At 46.2% G+C, this 26,012-nt stretch overlaps 1 protein-coding gene across 5 annotated transcripts in view; it reads left to right on the top strand.

The window, feature by feature from the left end:
* The first annotated feature begins 1,992 nt into the window (after positions 1 to 1,992).
* STON2 (stonin 2) overlaps positions 1,993 to 26,012 on the top strand; it is a 157,794-nt gene continuing 133,774 nt past the window's right edge. The window contains exon 1 of one of the 5 annotated variants that reach the window (XM_033950926.1): positions 1,993 to 2,269. The gene's annotated coding sequence lies outside the window, so the exon portion shown is untranslated. Of the gene's footprint in view, positions 2,270 to 2,328; positions 2,408 to 3,630; positions 3,727 to 26,012 lie in introns of those variants that run through there. The other 4 variants (XM_033950927.1, XM_033950929.1, XM_033950931.1 and 1 more) reach the window with 4 other exon arrangements.

The following is a 26,012-nucleotide window of genomic DNA, read 5'->3' on the forward strand; positions in this document are numbered from 1 at the left end:
TCGAAGTGGAAGATGATATTTTCTTTCTCAAGGGACCCTCGGCCACAAGAGGGCACCTGCTCAAACTCAGGGGCAGAAAATTTCATGGCGACACCAGAAAGTATTTCTTCACAGAGAGAGTGGTTGATCATTGGAACAAGCTTCCAGTGCAGGTGATCGAGGCAGACAGCGTGCCAGACTTTAAGAATAAATGGGATACCCATGTGGGATACCTACGAGGGTCAAGATAAGGAAATTGGGTCATTAGGGCATAGACGGGGTGGGTAAGCAGAGTGGGCAGACTTGATGGACTGTAGCCCTTTTCTGCCGTCATCTTCTATGTTTCTATGACACGATCGTGTTTCGGCCCACAAGGGGCCTGCCTCAGGAGTCTTGTAGTTAAGTCTTAATAGACAAAATCACAAAGCTCTTTTACTCATCATGGAAAGCACCACTCTGTATAAAACCTGCATATGCCCTGTTTTTCTTTGTTACAGCTCAGCCGCATATGCAGGTTTTATACGGAGTAGTACTTTCCCTCGGGTTTTTGCAGCCTAAATGGGTGGGACAGCTCACACTGAGACTCACACAGATGATTTTATGTGAAAAGCATATGCCTCGTATCAGCTGCCGCACGCTTTCCCAGATCCAAGCCTGAAGGATTGCTTTCCCACAGTTAATTCAGAAGGAAAAATCAATTATTTAGGTAAATCTATGTACCTAGAGGATGAGTCCAACTGTTCCTGAGTTGGCTCCTTTTGGGTCTTAGAAGATAAACCAGTGAATTTGGCTGGGAAGGCGAAGTTCTGGCCAAAGGGCTCAAAGATACTCCCTCTGAAGAAGAAGACGATGAGAAATCCCCAGTCTTGGCCTCTGGTACCAAATGTAGGGCCTCCAACTTTAGGTGTCAAGGACTCTACCCCTTCAGTCTTATTATTCTTTTCTTCATAAATAGACAAAGATATTACAAAGATTGGGTTTACCAGTTCTGCAGACGTCAAGGAAGCTCCTTAAATTCACCAGCAGATATGATATCTCGTGGGGTTCCAAGGAGCTCTCAAGAGGCCTGGCATGCTCCTTAGGTGCCCCTTTTGCCAGGCCCTATGGCCGTGCGCCCGAGGCCACGCATTGCAGTGGCAGCTCAGTTTTAAGGAGGAAGAAGGTGGCATCTTATGGTCACATCTGACACTGCGATTCCAAGTACATCCACACAGGGGAGAGTGGATTATGTAATTCTCAATCTCCTTCAGACAATAAACTACATGAAGTCCTCTCGTCCCAATAAACAAAATTCTTGTTAATGATACTGAGGTCACATTTGGAAGAACATCTTCCTCAGAATTTAAAGTGCTGAACTTCCCACCTTTCCTTTAAAACACTTTTTCTCAACTCGGTGCTGGAGTTACCCCCTCCCCCTGCCAGATTTTCAGGATATCCATAATGAATATGCATGAACTTGATTTGCATACACCACCTCCATTACATGCAAATTTCTTTCATGTGTATTCATTGTGCATATCCTGAAAAACTGACTGGCAAAGGGGGTACTCTAGGTCCGAGTTGAGAAGCACTGATTTAAAATCAAGGCTAGCAGCTGCTTATTGCTTTTGATATGGGCCGCTGGAAAATAAGATGATCATGGGGGGTTGGAAGTGCCAAAAAACTGCAGGTCATTTAAGGCAGACTATGCCGGTCCTGAATTTACCCCAGCACATATAGATGGGTAGTTCTTACCTTAAAACAGGACTACATCTCCATGCATGCACTGGGATAAAAGCAGGGCTGGATTAAGCTAGCCAGGGTGACATGGCTTGTTGGAAGCAGCTAGCAGGCTGCTTGCCTTTTGCTCTGTGCAAGTTTCCCACCCTGCTTTAAACTACAGCTTGGCTCAGATTACTGCTTAAAGCAAACTCTTTACCTGTCCTGGATAAACAGTAATTATGGACGTGCGTCAAGCAGTCAGGCAGCTGCTGATCACATGATCAGATCTGGGCGCAGCACCTGCCTGCACCTTCTGTGGGCAAAGCCATCAGACATCCAGGGCCAGGACTGGGACCCTGAATAAAGAAGAGGCCTCGAGTGAGAACCAGCAGAACTATTACGAAGGAGACAACACTCAAGATTCTACTGGCTGGTGAAAGGGACCGAAGGAATAACCCAGGAAACTGTGGTTCTATACACAGAACAGGTACAGCCCAAGTGAGATGCACACACCTTGTTCCAAAGAACTGGGAGCACCAGCGATAGCAGATTTGACAGACAGACAGAGACCCAGCCCAGCACTGGACAGGTAAAGCACACACACCCCACAGGCAGTACGAGCCACACACATACAACCCACAGCAGAAGAGAGACAGCATGGGGACATGCACAGATATGCCCATGTGTACGCACACGCAGAACCCGCCACCGATTAGGTACAGCACAGGTAACAGCGGTGCAAGCTTCACACGTACACACACACACCACACTAGTTGTGCCCTTGTGCGGTGACTGGGAAGTTTTAAAGGCTGGGGAATGATAGTTCTATCCTTCCCCACTGCGGGGCTCAGGAATTATATGGGATTATATTAATAGTAAGGTTGCTGTTATTTTATTTGTGGCGAATAATGTCATCCTACATCTTGCCTCATCTCTAAGGATGAGAGGGTACTTCGGTCTCCCTGTCCATTCTGGGTTTGCCAACAGGAGGAGCCATCAAGGCCAGACTGTGATGGTGTTTTAAAAAGAAGCAGCTCATTGGATCTTGTGGTTCGGCTGCCCTGTGATAGTGGTTTGAAAAAGATGGAGCCCTGTCCAAAGTGAGCTGCACTGAGACCTGCCAGTTCAGTCCAGTCAGGGGAAATTAGGAAGAAACGCCTGATTTCGCTCTGCTCAGGAAGGGAAGATTGAAAAGCAAGCATCCTTCCTTTTTTTGCCCAGTGGGAGGAGCTGACGGAAGTGTGGTGCCCCCGGCCATCTGCTGCCTGCCCCCAGCCCCTTAGAAATAAGGCTGGGGAAGAGCTCTCGCCATACTTAGAGTGGGCGAAGCAGACAGGTGGGTGCAGCGCTGCGATGCCCACAGGGTCCTAGTGCTAGCCCAGCTTCAGCCAGAAATGTTCTGAAATAACCTGCAGCTTTGGCTGTCAGAAATCCGGGTCTCAGTCCTGCATTTGGCACATCTGTGGTGCTCTGAAAGAGAGCTGAAGTGCTGTGGACGGTGCCCAACCCAGCGAGACCTGCACAGGATAAATTCCTGGCCCCTTTTAGGTTTTCACAGCCCTGTTTGCTGGGGGATTCAGAGGCATTTGCCTACATTTTTCCAGCAAGAACTCCAGGTGCTGCAGACAGAGAGAGAGGCGTTTGCAGCCGTGGTTTGTCTCGCTAGGCAGTGACCAAAGGTGCAAAGCCTGCCCAATAGATAATATCAGCTTTGGGCTAACATCACTATTGTTGTACCATTCATAATCACTCTCTTAAGGGAAATGTGCTACCCCCAGAGGATGGTCTGGAATTGGGGTGGCTGAAGCGTCCATCTCTCCTGGAAGCGCTGAAATGGGTGGGCTGGGAGAGCCTCTCCATCGTGAATCATGAAGCGGGGCGTGCACAAGTTGTGCACAGGGAGCCCCAGTGCCTGGCTCTAGGCAGCAGCATCCTGGCATGTGTGAGGCGGGGAGGAAGGAGGCGAGCGCAGCTTCTCTTCTGGATGCCATGGTAACCCAGCCAGTGCCTGAGCAGGGACGCTTCAGAAAAGCCGAGGACCTGGAGGTAGCCTTCTCTTTTATGTCTCAAGGGGGGGGGGGGGCCCTGAGGAAAGGGAGTAGGGTTCGGGACTGGGGCTAGAGAGTGGGCTTGGCTGATTGATTTTAAGTTCTCGTGCGCTGCTCCACGAGTGCTGAAGGCATAAAGCGATGCGTGTCCAGACCTGGCAGAACCCAGCCGTCTGGAAGCATGCGGTGAGCGTGCTTGCAGGGCCCTGGGCATGCAAGCATTTCCGGATGAGAGAGAGCGTCTGCTGGACATTGGCACCTCTCCCTTCCCCGCTGGGGCTCGGCTTTGGGGAGTCGTAGGACCTTTGGCAACAGGTAAAGCAGCTGATCTTCCTTGCACGTCTCTACGCTGGCAATTCAGTTGGCCTTCGTGGCTCGGTCACAACGTTCTGCCCAGATCACTTCTCTTCATGTCGGAGGTGCTTTGAGGTTTTTGGGTTATATTGGTGACGGCAGGGCAGCTGGCCTGAGCAACAGATGGGAAGGGGTGTCCTGGGCAGAAGAAAGGCACAATGAACGCGAATCGCTGTGGCACACTGGCACAGCCAACTGAGGCAGCTCAGCCCAGCCTTTGCATGGCAACCGGTGTCACCACTCCCATCCCTACCAGCTTCTCCTCCATACCAGTCGGGGCTGTGTGCCTACATGGGTGTCTTCATCCAGCTGCCAGCGGGCTCACGATTTGCTCAAAGAGCTAAATCTCACCATTCCACGTTCTCGTGGCGGTCCTTTTTGTTTTCATGTTACGGGCTCCATGAATCTAGGCACGAGCCTAACTTTTGCAGCCTGCGTTTCACATCAGTTTGCTAAGCCACCCGCGTTCGTTGTGCTAGCGGAGCCCCAGTCACCCCGTGGCATGGCAGCTCAGCGCAAGAGGGAAAAGGACTCGAGCCCAATGTAACAGAGTTCTTTCACTGCGTGGAAGTGCCACAGCTGGGTCAGACCTTAACTGAGCTGCAGGTGTGGGAGGATGTGATGTCACGGGTGGTGGTGTGGTGTCTGAGGAACTGATGTTTTAAAACTGGAAAAAGAAGCATATTGCAGCGTGTAGCAAGCTAATCGGGAATAAATCAGGCTGATAGTGCCGAAACGTAATTTCCTTGTCAGACGTTTAGTGGGAAGTTTAAAACCTAGCCACTTTCCACCTCTTACCTGCTTAGCACAGCTTCTCTGCTATAAGCCTTTGCAAGGCAGAAACTTTGCTACCCTTGTAATTAAAGCCTGGGCAATGAGCTAAGCAGTCGGCTAAAAGTCACTCAACACCCCACCCTCATCTCTAGCATGTCGCATCACATTGCATCCTGGGAGCTGTAGTTCTTGTGTTGCCTTACATTCTCAGAATGAGTCCAAGAGATCATAACTCCTGGCAATCCTCATGCCAACAGGGATAATGGAAGGACTGGCTGTGAATGTCAGCAAGCAAATAGAAGTGGACTATGAGTAAAAAATAACTGTATTTTGGTGGGGGATGGGCTGGGGAGGGCTTCAATGGCTGGGAGGGTGTAGATGGGCTGGAGTAGGTTTTAACGGAGATTTCGGCAGTAGGAACCCAAGCACAGTACCGGGTAGAGCTTTGGATTCTTGCCCAGAAATAGCAAAGAAGAAAAATTTAAATTGAATCAGGTTGGGCAGACTGGATGGACCATTTGGGTCTTTATCTGCCGTCATCTACTATGTTATTATGTATTTGCAAAAGCTTGATAACACCACATATGGCATGAGAAAGCTACAGCGTTCAAAGCTAAATGGAGAGGAGAAAAGACAGGCTACAGAAAGAAGGGAGAAACCCCCCCCCAAGATGAATTAGTGCTTCTTAAAGGATAGGAGCAGGGGAAGGGGGAGAAAATAAGGTTCAAGGGGGTGCTGAATAGTTCTCAGCCCAACCAAGAAGAGAATGAGGTGGATACGGTTCAATCAATGATCTGAAAGAATGTCAAAAACATAGAATTTTGTTTCTGCAAATTGGCGCTTTTTTCAGCTCCAGTGGCAAAATAACGCTCTGAATTTAGGAAGTGGGTTGGTTGGGCTGAGAACTTTTCAGCACCTCCTCGTATGTAATAAAAGTGAGCCAAGTATAGGACAATCAAGCCCTTGTGACATCACTGATGAGGTTGGCTCTTATTGGTGGAATGAGGCATTATGACATCACAATCTGCTGAAAAATTAGCCCAAGAAGAGAATGAGGTGGATACGGTTCAATCAATGATCTCAAACAATATCAAAACAGAATTTTGTTTCTGCAAATTGGCACTTAACATAATATGACCCTCTTTTACTAAACTATGGTAGAGGTTTCTTCCATGGCCCGAGGTGCTAAATGCTCTGACGCTACTTCGGCGCTCCTAGGAATTCTAAAAACGTCGGAGCATTTAGCGCTCCGGGCCACAGTAGAAACCTCTACCGCAGCTCATAATTTAGGAAGCTGGTCGGTTGGGCTGAGAACTTTTCAGCACCCTCTCGTAGGCCGAGGGCCTGTTGGACTAAAAGCACGTTTTGATTTTAGTCTTGAGGTTCACTTTGAACGTCAAATGGCCGTGCAAAGCAGAAAGAGGGCTTGGCATAACAAAATGTAGGGTGTAAATGTCCCCCTGGTACTTATGTGCATTCATTACAGGCTTGGAGGGAGGTTTTGCAGAGGTTGGACACTGTTTTGGGTCGGGAGGTGGGATGGGACTATGGTGCCCTCATTCTAGAAGACCAGGGCCCGAAACTAATTATACTTTTCACCTTGAATCTCATGTACTGTCAAATGTATCTTTATTGTAAACCGCTTCGAACTTCACGGTATAGCGGTATATAAGAAATAAATTATTATTATTATTATTATTATTAATCGCACAGGGGTTCTCTGCTCCACAGCGGCGTTTCCTGTATAATTCTATTGTGTTGTTTAAGAAAGTGATCCGGACCCACTGGGTATCGGAGGACGCGCCCCCTAACCAACCTTGGGAGGTCCGTATGGGGGAGAGAGCCAGTTTCGAGACCAGGGTGTATGGCGCTTCCTTGCACCCGGACAGAAAATGTTATGTAGCCCTCTGGTCTTCACGCAACTGATAAGCTTGGACTCGCTGTTCCTTGCTGTTGGAAAATTAGATTGGACGCACGCCATTCTTCAATTTGTTATGTTGCATGGGCTAATTTTTGGAACGCTGAGATACAATTTAGAAGACACCTAAAGGCTTCTTGTTCTCAAAGGCCTTTTGATGTTAACTGCTTAATGTCCTCTGCCACTGTTTTATGAAACACATGGTACAGGATTAGCTCTGCGATGCAATCTTGTTTTGAAACGTCTCCTATGTTGATCATGTTTTTTACGTGTGTTTAATTATGCAACGGTTTAAAAACTTCAGCTTCTTAAAATCCCTGACGCAGCCGACTTTCGGCGAAACAAAGTCTTTGTTCAAGCCATATGTTCAAGCTAAGTTGAAAGCCTTTTAAAAAATATATTATTCTGTGAGTTTTTCACACTCTGTGCGCAGTGGTGGATAGTACTTCGAGTTGATAAGTATATTATTTGGGGAGGTTTTGGGGGGTGTTTTTGCCAATGAGAATATAGTGTGCAGCTTAAAATCAACTCTGCTGCCTTACAAACGTTATTGAGGTTTTTTTCTTCACCTTTTACCTTTTTATTTAAGTTCAAATATTTTTTATTGAAAACATGGGGTGAGAGCGGCGATCTCCAGTTGGGGGGGGAGGGGGTAGAGCGGCGATCTCCAGTTGGGGGGGGGGTTTGCACAGTGGGAGCCGGGTGAGAGCGGCGATCTCCATTTGGGGTTTTTTTTTAATTTTTTTTGTTTTAAGTTGAAAGCCAGCGCTGCAGTTCCTCTCTCGATCCTGGTGCAGTTCGAGAGAGGAGCCGGTACCATTCACAGTGAGAGGCGGGGGTGAGGAAGGCCGCCGCAGCTGTGTAATTTTTTATTTTTATTTGAAAGCCGCCGCGATCAAGTGGTGACGTAAAACCCGCGCATGCGCAATCGTGTTTTCGCGACGGGATCAGGGAACACGTTTTTTTTAGTGCGCATGCGCGGCCTACCATTTTATTATATTAGATAATAATATCCCCTTCCTTATATAATTATGAAAAATATATTCTTTATTATAATCAAACAATACCCACCCCCCTCCCTCCCTTATTTTCTTAAACTTTTTAATTCAGGGAAGAATAATTTTTAATCTTTACAAAAATCCATCAATGGCCTCCACACATCCTTAAATTTGTAATAATTCCCTTTTTGAACAGCCAACGCCCTTTTCATTTTATATATATGACAAACAGAATTCCACCAGAAACAATAATTAAGACCAATTAAGAATTAAGTATATATACTTCAGCATGTTTTAACAATTAATGTAATGTAAGCAAGGGATACATATAAAATAAATAATTCCCACCCACCCCCCCTCATACAGAGAGTGTAACATCATACTCAAACATACCTATGCATATTATTCATCTGTAACCTTATTATTTTCCACAAAATTTTTAACAGGAAGCCATATTTTATCAAATTTTGCTTTTTTACCTCTCTTTTCCATAACAACTGATTCATATTTCCCAACCAGACAAACAGAATTCCACCAGAATTGAAACGATAATGATGGTAAGTCCTTCCATACTCTTCAAATTGATCAAATAGCCACTGCTGTCAAAATAGCCAATAGTCTCATAACTTTTCGTTATAACAAAAGAATCATCAAAGATATTAAAAATAGCTCCAGCATATAATCAATTCTGATTGCTGCCTTACAAACATTGAGGCTTTTTCTCTCCACCTTTTGACTTAATGCTTATCTCTGGAGTGTAATCCACCTCTGGCAAGGAACATTTTGATATTTTGTGAATATCATTTTGTTACTTCTAATACTGTTACAGGAAGAGGAGCAGAGAGTGAAATTTGCCTCCAGAAACCAGTAAATTTTCCTCCAGGAATTAAAAGCCTCTGAGCAAGGAGTTAGAAAGTTAAGGGGGAAAGGGAGCGGGAGAAAGGGAGATGTAGAGAAGAGAGTAGAGGGAAAAAGAAGGATACTGGGGAGACAAGAGGGGGCAGACTGGTCACTGGGAAGGACAGAGAAAGGATTGGGGGAACAGGGAGTGAGGAGTTAATGCTTGTCAGGGACTGTGTAAAGAAAGAGGAGGCAATGCTGGACCAGTGGCAGAGTAAAAAGGGCGGATCTTCCCAGGTGCAGTCTTAGTGGGGGTGCAGGAACCTCTCTGCAAACCCCCTCCTTCCCATGCCATGCTTGCACCCTTCCTTCTCCATCCCCCCATACCTTCATTGGCAACTACTTTGGCCGGCTGCTCGCGCCGACCTGGCTCCCCTCTGAAATCACTTCCGAATTGCGGGGCCAGGAAGTGATGTCAGAGGGAAAGCCAATGCTGGCGCAAGCAGCAGGCCGGAGAAGCTGCTCGCGCTGGTGAAGATTTAAAGAGGTACGGGGAAGGGAAGTGAGGGTGTGAGTGTGGCGGGGTGGTACAGAAGGAGCAGGGGGCGGGGGGGGGGGTCTCAACGGGGCACCACCGCTCCTGGCATCTCCTACTCTCGCTACGCGACTGTGCTGGATAGCAGATGAGATAGTGAATGAAGAAGGCAATGGAGCTAACTTCAAAATGATGGGGGGAGGGGCTAAACATCACATGGGGGAGGAGCTAAACATCCCAGAAGTTACTTCTTCTTGGGCACACTGAAAGTGTCTGCTCAGTATTTAGGTGACTCAGACAGACAGATATTGACTGGGAGGAGGCGGCAGAAAGGGATACCGGGGGAGGGGAGGGAGATGATGGATGAAGGGGAGAGAGAGTAGGTATACGAGGATGTGGGAAAGAACTAGGGGGTCTTTTACTAAGGAATGCTAAATGCTAAAGCATCCATAGAATATAATGGCACACTAAATCATCTATCATGCCTTAGTAAAAGACCCCCCTAGGTTAGCAGAAAGGAGGATGGTGAAAGAAGAAAAAGAGGGATACTGGGGAAGAGATGGGTGAGAGGAAGTGGAGAGAGAATAGGGATAACAGAATGCAGTAGAGAGAAAGAACTAGCCAGAGAGAAAGACAGAGAGAGGTTAAGAACGCAGGACTGACCCTGGTCAGAGTGGAGATGGAGATGGAAAGAGGGATGCTATGCCAGAGAAGCAGCCACTGCCAGGAAAGAAACAGAAATGCTTTCGACAAAGGATTTGCAGCCTTTGCTTTGGCGTTTTACTCTTTTAAAATTATTTTGTGACTCTTTGATGGAGGGTGGAGAGAGAGAGAGCGCGGGTAATCTGGTGAAAGGTGGCGGAGGGCTGAAAAGGGCACCTCAGTCAGATCACAGAAAAGGGTGGTTAAGAGAGGTGAGTTGAAACTTAAGGATAAGTGATTGGTAATTGCCGCCCAGGACAGTAAATTACAGACGAGATGTTTACAGTAAGCGGAGAAAGATCTGGAAACAGTTAATGATCTTGCAGCTGGCTGAGATGTTCTGAGGGCAAAACATTTCCAGAGAGAAAGTCACAATAAGTTGGCACCTCATGCCCACTGAAGCATTACATTGCTGTCCCACCCGAAGAGATGACGGTATTGGGAGTATGTTTGGATAGTTTGACTTTGGATAATTGTTTGACTATGGAAAAACAAATATTGAAAACGATTCAAATAGAATATATGCAATTACAATTGTTATATAGATTAAAACCGATGCTACCAGCTTATGATTTCCGTAGTGTGGTGCAAGCAGTAATACTAAGTAGACTACTGCAATTCTCTGTATTTGGGAGTTACTAAAGTGAAGATGAGGGCACTGCAGATGTTAATTAACTCTGCCGCAAGATGGATTATCGGGGTTTCAAGAATGACTCATATAACCCCAGAGTTGGAACAACTGCATTGGTTACTTATGCAGTAGAGAGTACAGTTTCTTTCAATCAAACAGCAAACATAAGAACATAAGAACATAAGCAGTGCCTCTGCCGGTCAGACCATAGGTCCATCCTGCCCAGCAGTCCGCTCCCGCGGCGGCCCAAACAGGTCACGATCTGTCTGAATCACTAGAAGGGGCTCCCTTGCCACCTTGGTATCTCGTTTAAGTCCTGCCTTCCTATCGAAGTCCTAGCCCTCCAGTCTTGCACATGCACGACCTGGTTGGTTTATACTCATTACCTGGTTAACATTCTATACTTGTGTTACATCCCAGCTCCTCCCTCAGTATCCCACGATCCCTTTATCCGTCAGGAATCTGTCCAATCCCTGTTTGAATCCTTGGACCGTACTCTGCTTGGACGCCTTATATTACGTTTCCCCAAGGGCATTAAAGAAGTCTTTTGAAATCTATCAACCCAGAAAATGTTTGAGATCTGAAAATAGTATGAAGTTGCATTTGGAGGGGAAGATGTCAGTCTCTCATGTTAATAGTGGGGCTGTCTGTAGCAGGTGTCAAGCTTTGAAATGCGCTGCCTGGTAATCCGTGATTTTGTGATGGGAGACCAAATTTTAAGAAAATGTTGAAAACGCAATTATTTGTCAATACCTTCCTGTGCTAATGCTATTTGCTGCTGAAGCCATACCGTCTTGTAAATGTTTTTATGGGATTTTGTCTTTCCATCTTTTAGGATGAATTTGAAAAAAGGTTTTAATTATGACACTGTTAGTTAATGTTTTATTGTGTTTGTTCTGTCAAAACATGTTTTAGTATTTTGAATATGTACACATGTAATTTTGTAAACCGCACAGTTTTTATGTGGTATCTAAATTTTTAAACAAAATAACTTATGGTCTGTTAGAATATTCCTATTCCAACTGATAAACATTTGATGCAAGAAAAGTGGAGGTTATAGTAAAGGAGAAAATTCTGAGAACTGGGGGCCAAGTGATGAGAATCAAGTGGAGAAAGGGAACATCTCCAAATACCAACCAATGCAGTCAGGGGTCAAGAAAATATGGCACAACAATTCAGAAATAGTCCCTGTTGTTTGGGGGGTGATAGACTTGATTCAAAGGAATTTTCTTTTGAAGGCCAGAAGGAAACTCTCTTTGCCACGATGCAGTAAATTTGAGAGACTGAGATGAGGTTCATAGACAACGGCGCGAAAGACAAAAGCGCGTGCCGCCGCGCCGCTCTAAATTACAGTTTTTAGGGTCTCCGACGGGGGTTTTTGTTGGGGAACCCCCCCAGTTTACTTAATAGACATCGCGCTGGTGTTATGGGGGGTTTAGGGGGTTGTAACCCTCCACATTTTACTGTAAACTGAACTTTTTCCCTAAAAACAGGGAAAAAGTGAAGTTTTCAGTAAAATGTGGGGGGTTACAACCCCCACCCCCCACAACACCCCACAACGCGGCGCGATGTCTATTAAGTAAAGTGGGGGGGTTCTCCCCCACGCCCCCCCCCGTCGGAGCGCTAAAAACAGTAATTTAGAGCGGCGCAGCAGCGCGTGCTGCGCTCAATTGTCTGGGCGCGCCTTTGTCCCGGCACGCTTTTGACCTGACACCCTGAGATGATCCTCCCCATACCTTGGCTTAGAAGGGAGGTTCTTTGCACAAAACCAACCCATTTGGAGACTGTGACCCACAACAGCATGTTCATGCAACTACGTTAGAAGTTTTTAACCATCGGCTGTACCGGTGGCTAGTAATTCCCAAGTCTAGAGGAAAAAACTGGCTGAATAAGGGAATTTCTTTTCATAGCAATTTCCCTGGGGTCTGCATCTATCCTATTGATCAAGTGCACCATTTAGCGTAATATATTTTTTATTTTCCTCCTCATCGTCTTCATGGCTTTGTTGAAGGTTTGAAAAGGGACATTTTGGGCCAGTCCTGGCTTTCTGACAATCCTATTAGAGAATGATACAGGGACAAATTTTTCCCCCTCCCCGCGGGAACTCATTTTCCCGTCCCATCCCGGCGAGTTCTTTTCTTGTCTGTGCCCCATTTCTGCAAATTCTGTCCTCATCTGCGCAAGCCTCAAACGCTTTAAAATCCTATGCAGCAACGTTTTAGAGCAGTGTTCTTCAACCACTGGTCCATGGACCAGTGCCGGTCCACAGAAGTTTCCTGCCGGTCCACAAGGCCAGCACGTGCATCAGGCCCAAAACAGTGTTCTTCAACTGCTGGTCCACGGTGCGATCGATGCGGCGTTATCTTCGAGCCAGCTCCCTCTTCCTCACTGATTCAGTGCACAAAGCCACGGGCAGTGGCTCCTACGGGCATCCTGCGCCTGAACCGGAAGCCTTCTCTCTGATGTTGCAACGTCAGAGGGATGGCTTCCAGATGAGGCAAGGGATGTACAAGGTGCAATTAGTACTATTATGGGGGCGGGATCTGGGATGGAGATTGGGTAGAGATGGGCGGGGTCTGGCCCACGACTTAGCCCCGTGTTCTTCAACTGCCGGTCCACAGAATAATTCTTTTATTTCTGCCGGTCCATAGGTGTAAAAAGGTTGAAAAATACTGTTCTAGAGCTCAGATTGTGATGTCATAATGCCTCATTCCACCAATGCCTAAGCTCCGTCCTCATCTGCACAAGCCTCAAACACTTTCAAATCCTAAGTAGCAACATTCTAGAGCTCAGATTGTGATGTCATAATGCCTCATTCCACCAATGCCTAAGCTCCGTCCTCATCTGCATAAGCCTCAAACACTTAAAAATCCTAAGTAGCAACATTCTAGAGCTCAGATTGTGATGTCATAATGCCTCATTCCACCAATGCCTAAGCTCCGTCCTCATCTGCACAAGCCTCAAACCCTTTAAAATCCTAAGTAGCAACATTCTAGAGCTCAGATTGTGATGTCATAATGCCTCATTCCACCAATGCCTAAGCTCCGTCCTCATCTGCACAAGCCTCAAACACTTGAAAATCCTAAGTAGCAACATTCTAGAGCTCAGATTGTGATGTCATAATGCCTCATTCCACCAATGCCTAAGCTCCGTCCTCATCTGCACAAGCCTCAAACACTTTAAAATCATATGTGTTTGAGGCTTGTGCGATTAAAGCAGAACTTACAGGAATGGGACAGGGACAGCAACAGCGACAAAACTCACGGGGACAGAACGGAGAAACTGAGTTCCTGTGGGGACGGGGACAAATTTGTCCCCATGTCACAAAAGGTCTCTCTTCTGGAAGTGGGATATTTAGCATTCTCTGCATTAGAGTTTACAAATGAATTCCTTGCAGTGCTTCCTGGCACGCTCACAGGAGTTTCTTGTAGAAGAAACCTAGGTGGGTTTTACTGCCTCCTCCCAAAAAGAAAAACCCCTGCTGGAAGGGAACAGCCCACTTCTGTGCAATTTGAAAAACTTGGTAACTGCCATGACACTCAGGGAAACTCGGACATGTTCTCATTTTAGACGACTGTCCGGATGTCAGCAGTTTGTCAGGGTTTTGGAAAGCCCCGAGCTCCAGCTGCGTCTAGAGGGCCTCTGAACACATGTGGATGACGTCACGTGCATCCACGCATGCTTGGAAGTCTTCCAGCCCGGAGGATGGGGAAGAAACATCGAAACATAGAAAATTACGGCAAAAAGGGCCACGGCCCATCTAGTCTGCCCACACCAATGTCCCACCCCCTAACTTCCTCGATGAAGAGATCCCACATGCCAATCCCATGTTTTCTTAAAATCTGGCACGCTGCTTGCCTCAATTACCTGTAGTGGAAGATTATTCCAGCGATCAACCACCCTTTCGGTGAAGAAATATTTTCTGGTGTTGCCATGAAATTTCCCACCCCTGATTTTCAGTGGATGCCCTCTTGTTGCCTTGGGTCCTTTGAGAAAAAAGAGATCTTCTTCCATCTCGATATGACCAGTGAAATATTTGATCGTCTCGATCATGTCTCCCCTCTCTGCGTTCCTCGAGTGAGTATAGCTGCAACTTACCCAGCCGTTCCTCATACGGGAGATCCTTGAGTCCCAAGACCATCCTGGTGGCCATTCGCTGAACCGACTCAACTCTCAGCACGTCTTTTTGATAACGTGGTCTCCAGAATTGTACACATTATTCCAGATGGGGTCTCACCATGGATCTGTACAACGGCATTATGACCTCGGGCTTACGGCTGACGAAGCTCCTCCAGATACAACCCATGATTTGTCTGGCCTTGGACGAAGCTTTCTCCACTTGATTGGCAGAGACGAGGCTTTGTGGGGATGAGTATGGGGAGTGGATGTGGCAGGGCCATGTGTCTGGGGTTTTACACCGCTAAATATGGTAATCTTACTCGGTATTGGCGTACCCTCACATGCTTCAAATATTTTTAAGTCAGTGTGCTTCAAAGCCTCCTACTTCCAATACTCTAGCTCCAGGTATTGCAGTCAAGGGCTTACAGCTTCTTTTGCTCTAATGCAGTGTCTCTCAAACTGTGTGCCAAGGTGCAGTGGTGTGCCCTGAAGAGATTCCAAATGAGTCACGAGAGATTCCAAAATTTTACATTAAAAAAATAATTCCCTTCATAAGTATACACTAGAATAGGTGACATGACATGTACGTCGCATACGCAAGAATCTGTCAATGTTATGAGCGTCTGTGTGCGACAGGATACAACCGCCCAGACAAGCATCATTGTTTGACATGATTGGTCCTTGAAAACTAAAGGCAAGTGATTTTAATTTTATTTTATAGGCAGGAGTTATCCTAGTTATCAAGGCTTTGGATTTTCTTCTCTTTGCAAACTTAGGTTTTCAGCTCTGACAAAAATTAAATTGAAAAAAAATAGAACAAGTGCAGATGGTGGATGATGAAATGTGTGTTTGCTTGTTGACTATCGAGCCACATTTTGAGTTCATTTGCACTCAAAAACAAGCACATCCATCGCATTGGTTAGCAATTCTATGCTATCTACTTTAGTTTCACTGTTGTTACAATTACCCATACATAGCTTTAAAGAACGTTAAATAAATCTCAAATTTAATTTTTTGTTGGTTTTGCAATTTTTTAATTTCAATTATAATGTGCCATGAAAAACATTTGCTCCATTTAGTGTGCCAGAGCTAAAAAGTTTGAGAGACACTGCTTTAGTGCAATGGAGCTGGGAGGGAAAGGGGGGGATCACTCCGCTCCTTTTACTAAGCTACGATAGCGTTTTTAGCGCACTCAGCATTTTAGCACGTGCTAAACCCGCGCTACTTGGCTAGAACTAACGTCAGTTCAATGCTAAAACCGCTATCGCAGCTTTGTAAAAGGAGCCCTATATCACCAATAATACCTCTGGTAAGTGCCAGCGAGGATAGGCCTCTTGAGTGGGGGAGGGGTTACATTGCCTGATGCTGGTGCCAGGGAGGATTAGAGGGGGGGTCAGGGGCAGGTTGTGATCGGTTGGGAGGGGGATGCCACTCGCAGGCTTTTCTTGGTTTGAGTACAGCTGCAGCCGCATTAGAAAAATTACCCTGAAAGAAATCTGTATTGAAAGCAAAACAAAACTGTATAAAAACAAGCCAAAAGAAATCCTGCAAATGACACATCCCTGTAAAATAGAGCAGGTAAACCCCCAGGTAGGATGAACAGGTTCATGATACAAGATCCCTCAGCCGGAGAGAAAAGGAGCAGGTGAGAACTTCCAGGTCATAAATAAAGTCAAATTTAAAAAAACAACAACCCTCAAATCAATAGTAAACCTCGCCCAGGGAAAATCTCATCGTACAGGAATTTCAGCAACTTCAATTTTGAATCTCAGCTTAGTCACGCTTGCAGTTATAGCTCAAGGCTCTTTTACTTGTACAGATATGGCTAATTATATTTGTAGGGCAAGCTGTAATGGTGGAAACCGCTGTGCAGTGGGAGTCTTAAAACTGTTCTTTCAGTAAATGCCAAATTGAATAACGAACGGCCACCTGATTGCACTGACAGGCCAAATCCCAAGCTTAGCTGGCCCAGAGTCTAACTTTCTGAAATCACCTTAGAGTGCATCTTGTAATAACAGTTCCATTAGCATCCTAAATCTCAAATATTGTAAGAAATTTCATTAATTAATCCTTTTTCCCAGGAGCCGTGAATCATAAATATAGTTTTGCCAATGAAATCATCTGATTGTGACCCAGTGCCAGATGCTTCATTTAGCTGATTACGAGTTCCATGCTTCAGCTGCATGAAACCCTTAGCATAAGAAAGAGCCTTGCTGTGGGTAATTCCTTTCTATGTTCCTTCTGGTTTTGGCTCCCAGCTAATCAGATGTCGGAACTAGAGGTCTGCACGGGAACGGGGATCGTGGGAATCCCGCAGGTCCTGCGGGGTTCCCGCGGGAATCCCCCCTAACCCACAGGACTCCCACGTGGACCCCCCTCTGGCTCACGGGACACCCACGGGGACCCCCTCTAGCCAACGGGACTCCCACGGGGATGGAAGGCTTTGGAAGCAGGGTTCGTCCATATAATATAATAGACACGTCAGCCTTAGTAAAAGAGGGGGTTTATAAGTTAATTACCTGAACAGGAAACAAAAAAAGGGTTCCACCAAAGAGATTCCACAAGGAAAACAGCAGCGCAAAAACAAAAGAAACTGTAGAATTGATGATCCTGTCAGAAGGAATTGCTGTTTTTTAGGGGGACGGGCGGGGATGGAGGTAATTCCTTGCGGGGATGGGTGAGGACGGAAAGGATCCTGACGGGGAAGGGTGGGGACGGAGAGGAACCTTGCGGGGACGGGCGGGGATGGGTGGGATTTCTGTCCCCGTGCAACTCTCTAGTCGGAACCCAAGAACGGGTTGCAGGATCCGAGGCCACATGGTTTTACCAAAGGAAAATCCTGCCAAATGAATGTGACAATGTCTTTGACTAGGCGATCAAAGAACTGGATAATGGAGCTGGACTAGAGATATGGTTCCTCACAGAAGACTCCTGAATACGTTGAGAGGTTCTGAACTTAGGACCCAAAGTGGCGAACTAGATGAAAACCGACAGACAGGCGAAGAAGTTGGCAGGAAATGGAATTGGCTTGGAGGAAAGGAAGGTGAATAGTGGAGTGCCTTAGGGGTCAGTACTGGGGCTGATTCTGTTTAGTATATTTATGAGAGATACTGTTGAAGAAATAAAAGTTTGCCTTATTGTTAGGGGTACCAGACATCCGGATTTCCCCGAACAGCTTTTCAAAACCTGGCACTTTGGGTTTTGAAAAGCTTCTGGCAACGAGCGACGTTGGGAACGGCATTCACACATGCAACGCTGTGATGTGCATGACGTCATCGCGTCACCCCAGTGCATGCGCGAATGCCATCCAACGTCGCTCGGGCAGGTTGAGGGGGCAGAATGGGGCATGGCCAGCCAGAAGGGAGCGGGTGTGTGGGTGGGGCCATGGGTCCAGGTTTTCCGTTTGGATAATCTGGTAACCCTACTTTTTGTGGATGTACACCATGGATTTCCAATGTGTGGCTAAAAGGCCAAATGTGGCCTACTTGACCTCAGAATGCAACCCGATTGAAACATATGTAAGAGTATACAGTATTATGCTATGACTGGTTCTTGGGACCTGGGTTGGCCACTGTCCCTGTATTGCAATTCTTATGATAGTCCAATTCGTGTGGTTCGCTGTTGAAAACACTTGGTTATCCTTGATTTTCGTAGATTTGAAGTTCTGATCATCTCTTGATTTCTCTAAGAAAATTAATAAAAATACACTTTCATGCATGGCGTGGGCTAGATACCAGGATCTGATCATCTTGTCCAATTAATAAGGCGGCAGTTGGGGATCCTCTTGGTGCCTGTGCATTTGTTTTGGGCTTTTCTTGTGACATATCCCCTTTCTCCTTGCCACTCTCTCTCCCCCCCCCCCCCCCAATTGCTCTACATTCCAGCTTAGACTGGGAATGCAAATTCTCTGCTTACCTCTTCAGCCCTCTGACCTCTAGAGCTACTGACTTTCTAATCTAATCTAATCCTTTATTTTATATATTGGGTCATTCCCATAAGGGACTCGAACCGGTTAACAATATTTAAAATAGAATACATTAATAAAGCAGGAATAAAGTTAAAAAAAGCAAAAATTCATAATTCTATCCTTAAATGTAAAATACTTAAAAATTTTCTCGTTCAAATATCAGTTAAAAATTTCTGAAACAAATTTGTTTTCAGTTTTTCTAAAAAATGTCAGAGAAAACGATGTTCTGATAATTGAAGGAAGATCATTCCATATTTTTACCATAGAAAAAGCCAGAGAATGAGAAAGCGTACCTAAAAGTTTTAATCCCTCTCACAGAAGGTAAGATTAATTTAAATTCATCTGTATTCCTAGTGGACTTTCTAGTGCTCTTTTGCTTACACTATAGTTGCCATTAGAGCTCCTGGTTTTTTTGTCTCAGACATTAAAAGCACTATTAGATTTAAACCAGAAAAGCAGAGTAGCATTGTCGGGGGTTGCAGTGCTTCTGCCTACGCCTCCACTTGTTTTCTCCCTTTTCGGCATCCAGAGATGAGCTCTGAACTTGAAATCTCCGGCATTTGGGAATCTGGTGGAGGCAGTTGTCACAATTACCGCTTCTTGCTGTGTTCTACTAGAAATCTCCAGCTGGGTCCTAAGGAGTCACTTCGGAGCAGTAAAATCCCATCTTAATTCCAGCCATAGTCATGGATACGATACAGCAAGTAAAGAGCAAAATGACCCGTCCAGTTTGCCCAGTGCCTGCATATAATCCAAGTAAACTGCTTTGGTTGTAGAATAGAACGGCAGGGCAGGTAGTCCCCGGGTTAAGAACGCATTATGGTTTTAAAGTTGTTCTTAAGTCGGATTTGTATGTAACTCAGAACTTGTGGATTTTAAAATTTGTGCTGCTTCCCTCTGCTCCCAGCTGACAAAAGGGCCAACTGTCCCTACCACTGTTCCCTCTAAGGTGCAGCAGGCACAACCACATTCCTGAATCTGTTACAGGAGAAGTGTAGGAGTCTCTGCCACTGGAAATACCACTCAGTGAAATCAAATGAAGCCGTAACTGCATTCTTAAGTAGCAACATTCCAAAGCTGATGTCATAATGCCTCATTCCACCAATGCCTAAGAGCCAACTGATGTCATAATGCCTCATTCCACCAATGCCTAAGAGCCAACTGATGTCATAATGCCTCATTCCACCAATGCCTAAGAGCCAACTTCATCAGTGATGTCACATTGGCTTGATTATTCCTATACAGGCAGTCCCTGGATTAAGAACGAGTTACTTCTTAAGTCAGATTTGTATGTAACTCAGAACTTGTAGATTTTAAGATTCTTGCTGCTTCCCTCTGCTCCCAGCTGACAAAAGGGCCAACTGTCTCTACCACTGTTCCCTCTAAGGTACAGCAGGCACAACCACACCCTGTTCTTAATGTGGCCCTTCATCGTTCCTGAATCTGCTGCAGGAGAAGTGTAGGAGTCTCTGCCACTGGAAATACTGCTCAGTGAAATCAAATGAAGCCACAACCGCGTTCTTAAGTATGAGTCGTACTTAAGTCGGGCGTGTGTAACTCAAGGATGCCTGTACTTGAATCTCATAAAAACATAAGAACTGCCATACTGGGACAGACCGAAGGTCCCTCAAGCAAAGTATCCTGTTTCCAACAGGGGCCAATCCAGGTTACAAGTGCCTGGCAAGATCCTAAGGAGCAGCAACATTCTAGAGCTGGTATTGTGACATCATAATGCCTCATTCCACCAATGCCTGAAAGCCAACCTCAGCAGTGATGTCACAATGGCTTGATTATTCCTATACAGGCAGTCCCCAGGTTAAGAACGAGTTCTTAATGTGGCCATGGAGGAGTAATTTGGAGACCCCTGGTCTAGAACAAGGGTTTATGGGGTCTTAACAGTCAGTGTTTGAACAAATGCTGTAGTGGACCAGAGGGTGAGTCACTCACTGAGTAAGGCTGATGTCTGTGTAGATTTCACAGTTTTGCAAGAATAGAACAGGTGTTTGGACTGTGTGTGACTCAAACTTAATAAGAGCCACACAGTGCTGCAAAATAAAACCAAAGAAGAGTAGCAAGCCTCCAGGGGATGTGGAGGAGAGTCAGAGAACTCCAGTTAGGGTCAATGGAAGTCACCAGTGTCCCGTAGGAGGAAGATTGAAGCACACTGGCAGGCAACATGAGGGAAACTTGCACTAGAGAATGACACAGGGACAAATTTGTCCCCGTCCTGCAGGAACTCAATTTCTCTGTCCCGTTCCTGCGAGTTATGTCGCTGTCCCTGCCCCATTCCTGTAAGCTCTGCCTTAACTGCACATATGATTTTAAAGTGTTTGAGGCTTGTGCAGATGAAGATGGAGCTTGCGGGAATGGGGCAGGGACAGGAAAAGAACTTGCCGGGACGGGAAAAAATTTCTCCCTGTGTCATTCTCTACTTGGGAGAATAGTATAGAAAATTGAAAAAATAAATAGCGTGAAAAGTTTCAGCCTCTCGTTCTCCCTACCTTGGATAGGGTGAATAACCTGTCTTTATCTACTAAGTCTATCCCCCATCAGTACCTTGAATGTTTCGATCTTGTCCCCTCTCAATCTCCTCTGTTCGAATCCCTGGAGGGTGTTTTCCCCTATAACAGATTCCGGAAGAGCGTTCCAATTTTCCACCACTCTCTGGGTGAAGAAGAACTTCCTTACGTTTGTACGGAATCTATCCCCTTTCAACTTTAGAGAATTCCCTCTCGTTCTCTCTACCTTGGAGAGGGTGAACAACCTGTCCTTATCTACTAAGTCTATCCCCCTTCAGTACCTTGAATGTTTCGATCATGACCCCTCTCAATCTCCTCTGTTTGAGGGAGAAGAGGCCCAGTTTCTCTAGCTTCTCATTATACGGCAACTCCTCCAGCCCCTTAACCATTTTAGTCGCTCTTCTCTGGACCTTTTCGAGTAGTACCATGTCCTTCTTCATGTAGGCGACCAGTGCTGGACGTAATACTCCAGGTGAGGGAGCACCATGGCCCGGTACAGCAGCATGATAACCTTCTCCGATCTGTTCGTGATACTCTTCTTTATCATTCCTAGCATTCTGTTCGCCCTTTTTGCCGCCGCCGCACATTGCATGGACGGCTTCATCGACTTGTCGATCAGAACTCCCAAGTCTCTTTCCTGGGAGGTCTCTCCAAGTACCGCCCCGGACATCCTGTATTCATGCATGAGATTTTTGTTACCGACATGCATCACTTTACACTTATCCACGTTGAACCTCATCTGCCATGTCAATGCCCATTCCTCGAGCCTGATTATGTCACAAAGCAGATCTTCACAATCCCCCTGTGTCTTCACTACTCTGAATAACTTCGTATCGTCCGCAAATTTAATCACCTCACTCGTCGTACCTATGTCCAGATTGTTTATAAAGATATTGAAAAGCACGGGTCCAAGCACCGAGCATGGATCCAAGCACGGGTCCAAGCCCTGCGGCACCCCACTAGTGATGTTCTTCCAGTCCGAGTATTGTCCATTTACCCCCCACTCTCTGTTTCCTATGCACCAGCCAGTTTTTAATCCACGCGAGTATTTCACCCTCGATTCCATGGCTCGCAGTTTTCCGAAGTAGTAGTTCATGCGGAACCTTGTCAAACGCCTTCTGAAAATCCAGATATACAATGTTGACCAGGTCGCCCTTATCTATCTGCCTGTTTACTCCCTCGAAGAAGTGCAGCAAGTTCATCAAACAAGATCTGCCTTTGCTGAAACCATGCTGGCTGGTCCTCATCAGACCGTGTCCGTCAAGATGATCAATGATGCGGTCCTTTATCAGCGCATCTACCATCTTTCCTGGTATTGAGGTCAGAATCACCGGTCTGTAGTTTCCCGGGTTTCCCCTCAAACCTTTTTTGAAGATCGGTGTAACATTCGCCACCTTCCAGTCCTCCGGAATCTTTCCTGATTTGATTGACAGATTTGCTATTAGCTGAAGCAGTTCAGCTATAGACCCTTTCAGTTCCTTGATGACCCTCGGATGGATACCATCCGGTCCCGGGGATTTATCTTTCTTAAGCCTACCAATCTGCCTGCATACCTCTTCTAGACTGACTGTTAAACCTGTCAGTTTCCCTTCTTCGCTTCCAGCATATAGCCTGATGGGTTCCAGTATGATGTGTATATCCTGTTCAGTAAATACAGATCCAAAAAATGTGTTCAGTTTGTCGGCGATTGCTTTGTCTTAAGAACATAAGAAGTTGCCTCCACTGGGTCAGACCAGAGGTCCATCGCGCCCAGCGGACCGCTCCCGCGGCGGCCCATCAGGCCTATGACCTGTGAAGTGGTCCCTGACTATTCCTATAACCTACCTCTACTTCTATCTGTACCCCTCAATCCCCTTATCCTTTAGGAACCTATCTAAACCTTCCTTGAACCCCTGTAGCGTGCTCTGGCCTATAACAACCTCCAGAAGTGCGTTCCATGTGTCCACCACCCTCTGGGTAAAAAAGAACTTCCTAGCGTTTGTTCTAAACCTGTCCCCTTTCAATTTCTCCGAGTGCCCCCTTGTACTTGTGGTTCTCCACAGTCTGAAGAATCTGTCCCTGTCTACCTTCTCTATGCCCTTCAGGATTTTGAAGGTTTCTATCATGTCTCCGCTTTTCCAGGGAGAATAGCCCCAGCATTTCCAACCTGTCAGCGTATGAAAAGTTTTCCATACCTTTTATCAGTTTAGTCGCTCTTCTCTGAACTCCCTCAAGTACTGCCATGTCCTTCTTGAGTTATGGCGACCAGTACTGGACACAGTACTCCAGATGTGGGCGCACCATTGCACGATACAGCGGCATGATGACTTCCTTCGTCCTGGTTGTGATACCTTTTTTAATGATACCCAACATTCTGTTCGCTTTCTTTGAGGCTGTCGCACACTGTGCTGATGCTTTCAATGTTGTGTCCACCATCACCCCCAGGTCTCTTTCAAGGTTGCTCACCCCTAGTAATGATCCCCCTATTTTGTAGCTGAACATCGGGTTCTTTTTCCCTACATGCATGACCTTGCATTTCTCTATGTTAAAACTCATTTGCCACTTTTTTGCCCACTCTTCCAGCCTCGTTAGGTCCCTTTGCAGGTCTTCGCAGTCTTCCGCGGTTCTAATCCTGCTGCAGAGTTTGGTGTCATCCGCAAATTTAATAACCTCACATTTTGTTCCCGCCTCCAGGTCGTTAATAAATATATTGAACAGGAGTGGTCCCAGCACCGACCCCTGTGGAACTCCGCTCGTGACCCATTGCCAGTCTGAGTAATGGCCCTTTACTTCAACCCTCTGTTTCCTGCCTGCCAGCCAGTGTTTGATCCATCGGTAGACATCCCCTTGCACCCCGTGGTTCCACAGCTTCTTAAGCAGCCGTTCGTGGGGTACCTTGTCGAAGGCTTTTTGGAAGTCAAGGTAAATGATGTCTATGGATTCCCCTTTATCCATCTGGCTGTTTATTCCCTCAAAGAAGTACAGTAAGTTCGTGAGGCACGACCTTCCCTTGCAGAAGCCGTGCTGGCTCGCCTTCAGCTGTCCATTGTTTTCTATGTGTTCACAGATGCTGTCCTTAACCAGTGCTTCCATCATCTTTCCCGGAACCGAGGTCAAGCTCACCGGCCTTTAGTTTCCCGGGTCACCCCTTGATCCCTTCTTAAAGATGGGCGTGACATTCGCTATTTTCCAGTCCTCCGGGATCTCCCCAGTTTTTAAGGATAGGTTACATATTTGGCGAAGTGTAGCCGCTATTTCGTTTCTCAGTTCTTTTAGTACCCTTGGGTGGATGCCGTCCGGACCTGGTGATTTGTCGCTCTTCAGTCTGTCTATCTGTAGGAGGACATCCTCTTGGCTTACCTCTAGTTGGACCAGCTTTTCATCCTGATCCCCACTTAAGATCTCCTCGGGTTCTAGAATATTGGATGTGTCCTCTCTTGTGAAGATTGACGAGAAGAACTTGTTCAACCTGTCAACTATCTCTTTTTCCTCCTTTACCGCTCCCTTCTTGTCTCCATCATCCAATGGTCCCACTTCCTCCCTGGCCGGTTGTTTCCCCTTCACGTACCTGAAGAATGGTTTGAAGTTTCTTGCTTCCCCCGCCAGTCTCTCTTCATATTCTCTTTTTGCTTTCCTAATCACTCGGTGACATTCCTTTTGGTGTCTTTTGTGCTCCTTCTGGTTGTCCTTGGTTTGGTCCTTTTTCCATTTTCTGAACAATGTTTTCTTATCCCTTATCGCCTTTTTCACTGTATTTGTTATCCACACCGGGTTTTTTGTTCGATTCTTTTTGCACCCTTTCCTAAACCTGGGGACGTACAGGTTCTGTGCTTTGTGCACCGTGTCCTTGAGTAAGAACCAGGCTTTTTCTACGGTCTCCATCTTCCCTGAGCTGCTGCTGAGTTTCTTTCCCACCATTTTCCTTATGGCCTCGTAATTCCCTTTTCTGAAATTGAGTGCTGTCGTTGTGGTTCTTTTCACCTTTGATGTTCCTATTGCTAGCTTGCACTGCATCATGTTGTGATCGCTGTTTCCTAGTGGCGCTAGTACTACCACTTCCTTTGCGGGTCCCCCTAGCCATTGAGGATTAGGTCGAGAGTGGCATCTCCTCGTGTTGGTTCCGTGACCAGTTGTTCCATGAAACAGTCCCTCATAGCCTCCAGGAATTTTGTTTCCCTTGTGTAGTTGGAGTGTCCAATACTCCAGTCTATTCCAGGGTAGTTGAAATCCCCCATCACAACCACACTTCCGCTTTTGCATACCTGTCTCAATTCAGCCTCCAGGTCCTGGTCATTTGCTTCTGATTGTCCTAGCGGGCGATAGTACAGTCTCAATTTTATGTCTGCTCCATTTCCTCCTGATAGCTTAACCCATAGCGATTCCAAGCCGTCTGCCCTTACTGTTGTTTCCATCCTGGTTAAAGGAATGGAGTCTTTATATATAGCGCTATTCCTCCACCCTTCTTGTATGTCCTGTCTCTCCTATAGAGCTTGTACCCTGGTATGACCACATCCCAATTGTTGTCCTCGGACCACCATGTTTCTGTGACTCCAATTATGTCTAGGTCCTCCTTACTGGCTATGACTTCTAGCTCTCCCATTTTGGTTCTTAGGCTCCTTGCATTAGTGTATAGGCAATTTAACTCCTGGTTGTTTACCTTCCCTGTTGGTTTTCCTCATGGTTTGGTGCTCCTGCCAACCCCCTCATGGGCTGCCAGTCCCCGAGCCTCGTTTCGTTCATCCTCCTCCTGTGGTATGTCTATCTCGTCCTCAGCCTGCTTCCCCATTTTTGGATGTCCCTCTGGCTCCTGCTGTTCTCTTTTCTTCCTGCTCTTTAGTTTCGTTTGTTCCTTGGGCCCCTGTATTGCATCTTTGGGTCCTTTTTCCAAAAATTCCCACTCGGTCTCGAGCCCTCTTTTACATGTTCCCGGCTCAGTATCCTTGTTTGA

The sequence above is a fragment of the Geotrypetes seraphini genome, chromosome 7 (assembly GCF_902459505.1).
Source record: "Geotrypetes seraphini chromosome 7, aGeoSer1.1, whole genome shotgun sequence".
Lineage (NCBI taxonomy): Eukaryota > Metazoa > Chordata > Amphibia > Gymnophiona > Dermophiidae > Geotrypetes > Geotrypetes seraphini.